The following is an 8737-nucleotide window of genomic DNA, read 5'->3' as shown; positions in this document are numbered from 1 at the left end:
GAGCTTTTTTTTAACCATTCTATCAACTAAACAATTACTTAAAAATATTGAGGGAGTATTTAATAAACAAAATAACTGCTGACTGTGGCCCTTCTTATGAACTATTTACATACTGCAGCTCATGATGGGTTACAAGCAGTGAGCCATTAACTTTAAATGGAGGACTAACCCTAACTCTTTACCTTACCCTTATCCTAAACCCCAACTGTAACCCAGACCTGGGCTGGTTGTGCATTTTCAACAGAAACACTACTGAATGATCATGGAAATGTTATAGGAGTATTGTAGAAATACTACCAGCACCAGTGTCTCTATGATCCCTTCGCTCTCCCACGACTACACAATGCTACTTGTCAATCACGAAGGTGACACAACTCTATGGCGTATATAGCCTACAATATAGTATATAATTGAGTCCTCATACCATATATTTTAAAGAATATTATAGATCCAAATGAAACTGACAAAAGAGCGGGACTGAGAGAAAAAGGTGCAATTACAAATCCATCTGCTGCTTCAGCACCACGGACAGCACCATGGAATTATCAATACGCAGCACAGTCAAACTGCTGATATTTCAGAGTCATGGCCGGGGCCATATATTCTAACTTACACAAACATCAGTCAGATAAAGGATCAATGAATCAGGAAGACTAGACTAACATATTCAGCTGAACCGCCCCTCTGATCCTGCACTCTCTCTGCGACCAGTGGATGAGAGGGGGGGTGGCAGGTTACCAATGGGGATGCATTTTGGTCATTTTGCTAACAAGGAGGATTGCATCTCCACTCGAATCACCTACTTGCTACCAGTAGAAAGTGCTTAATGTTGAGGGGGAAGCACTGCCCTTGCACAGCCTTGCTTTTTGTGTTTTTGTGTGGACCGACGCCATTGATGATAAATACAAATGTAGAGTTTTCATAGTAAATTTTGCATTTATACATTGACACAATCCAGATTCCAAAAACAGCTGGGACACTGTAAAATATATTTGCAAACAAACTGTTTTTACAGACAATAGTTTTCCAAAGTGTTCCCAAGTCAATGTAGTAACATCCTTTATCCAATCATGTGTTCACAAAGTGGTGAACCTCGCTCCATCCTCGCTTGTAAACGACTGAGCCTTTCCAGGATGCTCCTTTCATATCCAATCATTAAATATATTGTCTTTGTATTGTTTTCAATTGAGTACATGTCACGTGTATGTATACGTTTTATTTACATTTTTAGACAGCGCCCTTACCTTTTTGGACTCAGGGTTGTATATGTTCAACATCATAATATCATTTGAAAAGGTATCTAAATAGGTACGGTTATCTAAATTTTTTGTTGCACCACCCGGTGTTAAACCTCTCCCTCCTTCAAAAAGCACAGCAGCGTGACCTGAAGGGTTTACTACTCTGGTGTCTCCTGATGCTCTATCAGAGGAATCATTTTTTTCAAGGGAACGCAGCCAATCAATGGACAACACAACAGCCAGTAGCACTGCTGTACATAATATACCTGAAGATATACTTCAGATCTCACCCAGCCTGGTGTGTGTGTGTGTGTGTGTGTGTGTGTGTGTGTGCGTGTGTGTGTGTGAGTGTGTGTGTGAGTGGTAGAGGTGGAGCTGTGGTAGTTCAGGTCCCTTCTCAACACGCCCACTGATCAATACACCCCCTGTATCTCATCTCTCTCCCTCTCTCTGTCACACACACACACACACAAACACACACACACACATTGAGTGAATTAGGGTGTGTAGTAGTGGTTTTGGCCTTCATCCAAGGCTGAGCTGCAACCTCTTTCCTTTATTAGACTGATTTTTCCTGCTTCACTCTAATGACTTTCATTAGATGGAGGACTCATATAGATGTCCAACACCCACTCTGTTTTTTTCCCGTTTGTCTCTTTCTGTGCTTCTCTCTTTCTCTCACCACACACACAGGCCCATTTGATTACTGTTCAACATCTCTCTAATTTGGATACTTTTTATCGTGACGGTAGAGTACATGCAGTTTATGTTGTGTGTGCGCGAGTGTGTGGGGGGAGGGTGACGTAGGCGGATACATAATCGTGTGTGTGTGTTGAACATGGGTGAATCTTCACCAGGTTTAGTCTTTGATGTTGATGATTCAGCTCTCTTTCCTGCACGTTGACCCAAATGTTTCTCTTCAGTGTTGCCAGATCTGAATGACACCAAATCGCCCAATCAGAGTCTCCCAACCCACACAGTTGTCTTTAAATGTAGCCCAATTATTTGGTTTCATCCCCTGTACAGAGAATTTGAAAAGAGAATTAGACAGCCAAGGACCAGGTCTAACATGTTGCATAACCTTTTTATTCCTCTGGCCACCAAACAGCTCCTGATGACTCAGCTAACGATACATCCTCCATTCATCTAGTGCAGTGCCTAAATACACTTGACTTCATGACTGTATGTTTTTTGGATGTGGCTCTATGTGCCTATGTCACTGTGGGTTCTATGTTTTACACCCGGCTGCAAGATAAATTTCCCCCTGAAGACAATAAAGTTGACACAGAGCGTCTCTGAGAGCCTCTGTGGCTGCATGAAATCGTTGTGAAGATGCCCCTCCACTCGTCTTTTTTATTCATAGGCCATATATTGAAGTGAACCTGGAACTACAGCTACTGCACTGAAAAATGATCACCAGGAAGTCTGTTGGATAATGTGACATTAAACAGAAAAAGTCTTTCCTTAGATGAACTGATGGTAGCTTCTATGTAAAAAGCTTTTATTATAGGCCTATGACTTTGGAGCGGGATATAATTTAATGAAAAGACGTTTTGCCTAGAGCTCTCTTCTTCTTCTTCTGCTTGAACCTGGAATAACAGATTTTTTTGCCACTTGGGGACAGCAGAAACAAGCTTTGAACACAGCGCTGTCATATCATCACCTTTAATTTGCTATGATGAACTTGTCAGCACACAGTTTCTCATCACATGACCACTGTAAGCCAATATTCACTCTCTTTAAGCTCTGTTTTTGGTCTCTACAAACTCCTGAGAGAAGCATCCAGCTCTGTAGCTGCTAAATGCTCCACTGTTTTCATGAGGTGCTACTTCTGACTGTCAGCAGCAGATAGACAATGAGCTGAAACTCACTATATACTAAAAATGCTGGGTTTAAATTGAGCCAGTGTGGGGCCATGTAGCCTTCAGAGTACCCAGTGAATGCGTAGAAAACTCCAAAAGAATGCTTGTTTTGATCCAGTAGCCCCACAATAATCTAAAAATAACACATACAATGGGTGAAAAAACCCCACTGGTTCTGAGTAAAGTTAACCAAGTACTGTGTCAGTGCTCTATTGACCCTACCTTGGGTCAATTTTCCTATTTTCCTATTTTGTACAAATCTCTTCAACCAGGGCAGCTGCAGATTTAGGTGATAATCCTCTGTAGGTTCATCACTGCAAGCCACTCCTGTCACAGTTTTAAGAGCCATTGTTAATATAAAAATATTGATTAAATGCAGCTTTAAAGTTGTTGGCAGATTGACCACAGACACGGTGTCCCTGTCAATTTGAAAGCAGCCAAATGCCCAAATGGTTCAAAAAGTGGACAAACTATTACAAGCTGCCCAAAATCAGATATAAAGTCATCCAACTGGCCAGAAGAGAGCCCAGTCTGACAACTCTACTCCTCTCATCTGTCCTCATGAAGGTTACACACACTCACACACTTGGTTGAACCAACAACTCTGTCTGATTTACACACAGCACGGACCAGAAACTCTAATCCAATCTCAGCCTGTGCTGCTGAGAAGCCAGCGCACGGCCCCGGAGGTGGCACGTTCTCAGATGCACTTATCGAACACCTACACGCACACAAACGGACACACACACACTCGCACCCGGCAACCATGCAGAGGTAGACAGACACACAAGTACAAGCATACATACATGCACACAGATTCCATTTGGGATGTAAAGGTTAGAAACAACATTGTAGCACGATCTCATTTTGGGAACTACCCAGACGTAGAAATGACCCTGTGGTCAAGGCTCACCTGCTTCTTTATTGGTTTGGTTTGTTTGTTATAAAGCCGCCTAGGGCCTCACAGCACTTCAGAGTCTGTAGCACACACACACACACACACACACACACACACACACACACTTGTTCTTCTATACTTGTGAGGACCCCTCTTGGACCCTGAACCATCACAACTAAACACCTAGCCCTGACTTTAACCCTAACACTAACCAAAATCTAATTCTAACCTGATCATTAAAACCAAGTCTGGTCTCACAAAGATAGATGAACAAGTACACACACACACACACACACAAAAGCACTGGGGGACGGATGATTTTATTCCACCTCAAGAGGCAGGTGCCCTCGAGGTCTGCCACAGAGACAGCTCTTTGAAGCTGATGGAGGGAGATAGAGAGAGAAAGAACGAGAGATGGGGGAGGGAGGGAGGGGGAGATAGAGAGAGGTGGTTTGTGCATGGGGGGGGCAGTCAGACAGGGAGAGGAGACTGGGTTGAAAGAGGATGAGGGAAGCAAAGACATGAAGACTGTAAGTACAAAAGGGGAAACTGGCAGTGGAAAGAGAATGATGGAAAGAGATGAAGGATAAAGGAGAGGAAAGAGGAGGGAGCCCGTGTCTCTGCACACGGCTCTCAAATACACATGACCTTTAAACAGCCACTCTCCACAGTCACTCCCTGTTCATCCATCCTTCATGCGCCACTTCTTTCATTTCATTTTTTAGACTCCCCCCTTGTGCTTTCTTTATAATCGACACTTTTTTCTCTGCCCTTGTCAGTGATTTCTCTTTTCCCTCATCTGTAACTGTCTGACACTTCCCGTTTCCTCTCTTTCCTCTCTCCCACATTGATTTCTCTCCTTCCTATTCCTGATCTTTTGCCCTCTCTACTTCTTTCCTCTGAACATGTTCCTTGTCAGGAATGTCATCTCCTCCTCCTCCACCACCTCCTCTCAGTGACCTGAATCTTTATTTGTCCTCTTCTCTGTCCTGGTCGGGGGCTCCACGGTGGACAGACGAGCAAGAATCAGACAAACAGATAGGCAGGCAGACAGGCTGGAGGGAGGGTTGTGGGTAATGGGTTTATCAACTCTCCTATTACTACCATAATCTCATTAGAGATATGGAGATCACCAGGGGAGCTGCTAAAAGGAGCTCGCTGGCCTGATGAGGGTCCCGCAGGAAGTGTCTGTGTGTGTGTGTGTGTGTGTGTGTGTGTGTGTGTGTGTGTGTGTGTGTGTAAGACACACGTAGATGAAAAGAGAGAGAGAGAGAAAGAGGATACTACATGTGTAGAAAGGCTCCACAGGGACCATTTCATTCCTCAGCGATAATGGCTTTAGCCACTAAATCAAACTTTCCCATTCACATTCACTCACACACTTAAATGTAATGGACGCTAATGGTACGTTGACTGATGGAAGCTACACTTCTGCAGAATCCGAAACAGCACAACGAAAAAGAGACCTGCAGCGATTATCCATCTTTGCTTAAATTTGGTCGAAGAATTAATGCTCGAATTAGTATTTGTGGACAAAGTAAAGGGGACGTGATCAAGCAGCCGCCTGAATACGATCCAATACGCTGGTTTCTTTCTTTATTTGACGGCACCCAGTTGAATCCTTACTTAACCTTGACAAATAGTTTGAAAGCACAAAGCCTCATAATTGCACACATGAGGCTCGATATCCCTCGTGTGTGTAGAGCTATGGCCAGGAGGAGAATAGCTTAGCTTAGCCTGGCATAAAGACTGAAGGCAGAGGAAAACAGCTAGCCTAGCTCTGTCCCACAGGCTGTAATCGTAACAATAATATAACATGACAAAGTCCACTGGACATTTGGACTCCAATATTCACTCTTCTTTTTGCTCTGTTTTTGGTCTCTACCAGCTCCTGAAGGAAATATCTTGACTGTTAGCTCCACTATCATCACAAGCTACTTGCTAACCTTGCCTGTCTATCATTTTATGCTGAGTAGATTTGCTTTTTCACTTAAAACACAAAGCTGCAAGAGGCAAAAATGTTAAAGCTGCGAGCTGGAAAACCAAATCAACAAACAAAATGCTGAAAGAAGTTAAAAAGCTTCACAGAACAGAGGCGAGGTGCAGAGTTGGGTGATAATTCTGTGTGAATGCATCACAACGAGCAACCACTTTCACATCACACAGGTATTTGATACATTGTTACTAGAAAAATATCAAGCTGGTTTAATTTACAAATTGATAAATAAGATGTTTTTTTCTGATTTTATGCTGTTTTTATTTCTTCTTTACAGTCATACAGCGACTATACACATGCCTTGCTCAAGGACATCTCAGAGGAGCTGATGCTTCCATCACTGCAGACTGATACATCAAGATTCATGATTTAACCAAAGCCCCAAAGTAGCTAATAGAGCCACTTTAATACTTATCAATTATTCCGTGGCCTTGTAGTTTTAAACATGCATAAAGAAACCTGTCACCACTGCGCTCTTCTCCTACAGCTGAAGAGATATCAAAGTGACTTATGAACTTATTTTTGTTCAAATGTGAATAAGAAGAATAAACTACTTTAATCTAATTAGATCTCAGTACAAGTATCGACGCCATAGATTACACCAGTTTGTTTGACAATGTGATCGTGGCTTCTACTCTCTTCCACAGTGGAAAGTCTCAGTCATCCTCATCCCGAACAGAAACTGTCTGCAGCATCTCTCCTCCGCTCAGCCCTCTTATTTCCTAACATGAATTTTCTTTGCAACGCTAAACATTACCTGCTAAACATCAGCATGTTAGCATTGTCATCGTGAGCACTTAGCATACTGATGTTAGCATTTAGCTTGAGGCACTGTGTTCAAGCACAGCCTCACAGAGCTGCTGTCGCATGGCTGTTGACTCTCAGCCTCAATTTTAATTGCTAGAAGATTTTGGGGAGGTGTAACTTGGTTCCTAACTGGCCACTGCAGGACAAAATGAAGTTGGAGGCGGTGCTGTCTGTGTGGCAGGGAAAGGTGAAGTCGACCCGGCCTTAAGCCTCTGCAGCAGATTAGACACAGACTGGTGCTGTTGCTTTACTGAGAAATACTGCAGCTGAGGACAGAGAACAATAAAATTACAGTGCACACAGACGCTGAAACACACACACAGAGGACACAAATGCAGGAGCGCACACACACACGCACACACACTCACACAGAGTTGTGTAGCCGTATTGGTGAAGCGGCTGGTGGTTACATAGCAACCTTTAATAAACAACGGCTGTAAGATGGAGACGATGATAATGAGAGACACAGAGCGAGAGAGAGGAGTAATTGAACTCCTGCTTTTTGAGTGTCTCTGAGCTTTGGTTACGTGGTGTTCAGATTCAGAGCAGGGATTTGTTAAGGGTGTGTGTGTGTGTGTGTGTGTGTGTGCGCACGCACGAGTGTACAGTGTGTTAAACAAAGCTCTAAAATGTTGAACTGTCTGAGAGAGAAAGCACAACCACACACGAGCAAAAATACACAACAGAGACAAACCACTGCAGAGAGCATGGAACAGATCTGAAAAGGAAACAGCAAAAGAGAGCAGCAGAGCTATGAATAGAACGATCTCAGCCACGAAAGAAGATTTCTCTCCTTTGTCTGCAGCTCTATCTATCTGTCTGTCTGTCTATCTATCTGGGCTTCAGTTAAAGGACTAGTTCAGCATTTTAGGAAACACACTAATTCACTTACCCTGACTGCCTTGCTTTGCCTGCTGCCACCACAGCTCTGGAACATGGATGGATGGACATGTTCACTTTCTTCTCCCTTTCTGAGTTAAACAAGGAGACCACTGATACCACTCTCATGTCTGTGCATTAAATAAAAAGGCTACATTCTGCTACTGGTTGTCTTAGCTTAGCAACAAGATTAGCATGATTACATTTATATCTCGATATTATGATGAAATTGAATTTCTATATAAAGCGTTAATTAGTAAGCTTCAGGGGTGCCCGTAGGTAAAGTGTGTAGGATTTAGGGGGATCAGAGGATAAGAGTTGTGTTTTTGTTACCTCAGAATGAGCTCTTTATATCTACAGAGGGAGCATGTCCTCCTCCACAGGGTCCACCATGTTGCACCGCCATGTTTCTACAGCAGCCCGCTGGTGTCACTGCTAGATAGATAGAACCTGTCTCAAGAGGGCACCTTTCATGTTTTTTGCATTTTAGTGGCCATTGTAGGTGAGGTGGTGGGTATTCAGTTAATTGCAATCTGCAACCTTAACACTAGATGGCACTAAATCCTAGACGCTGGACCTTTAACGTACAAGTAAAACAGTGGTATCAATCTGCTCATCTTACTGTCTGCAGGAAATTTAATTGGAAGTGTATTTCCCAGAATGTCACTTTGAGAAGCATTTAAGGTGAAGTATAGTTTGGGATTGGTTTAGAAATAGTGCATTTGATGGGATAAATAGGGCTGAGGGATAAAGTGTAAAGAAAGAATGTAGTCAGTAGATGGTCCCATAAGAATATGGATGCACTTGAATGTGTGTGTGTGTGTGTGTGTGTGTGTGTGTGTGTGTGTGCGTGTGTGTGTGTGTGTGCGTCCCAGAGACAGAGCAAAAGACAGACGTTGTGCTACGCCAGTGTTGTCATGTAATTGCAGCCCAGAACAGATCACAGCCAAACATAACAATAGTGTGGATTTACAGCAAGTGCTTTCCAAGCGCTTGAGGCACTTTCCAGTTTTCACAGCTACTTGAAGTGTAAGAAGTGTGCTTGTGTGTATGTGTG

The sequence above is a fragment of the Chelmon rostratus genome, chromosome 17, assembly GCF_017976325.1.
Source record: "Chelmon rostratus isolate fCheRos1 chromosome 17, fCheRos1.pri, whole genome shotgun sequence".
Lineage (NCBI taxonomy): Eukaryota > Metazoa > Chordata > Actinopteri > Chaetodontiformes > Chaetodontidae > Chelmon > Chelmon rostratus.
This window is presented reverse-complemented; position numbering follows the sequence as displayed.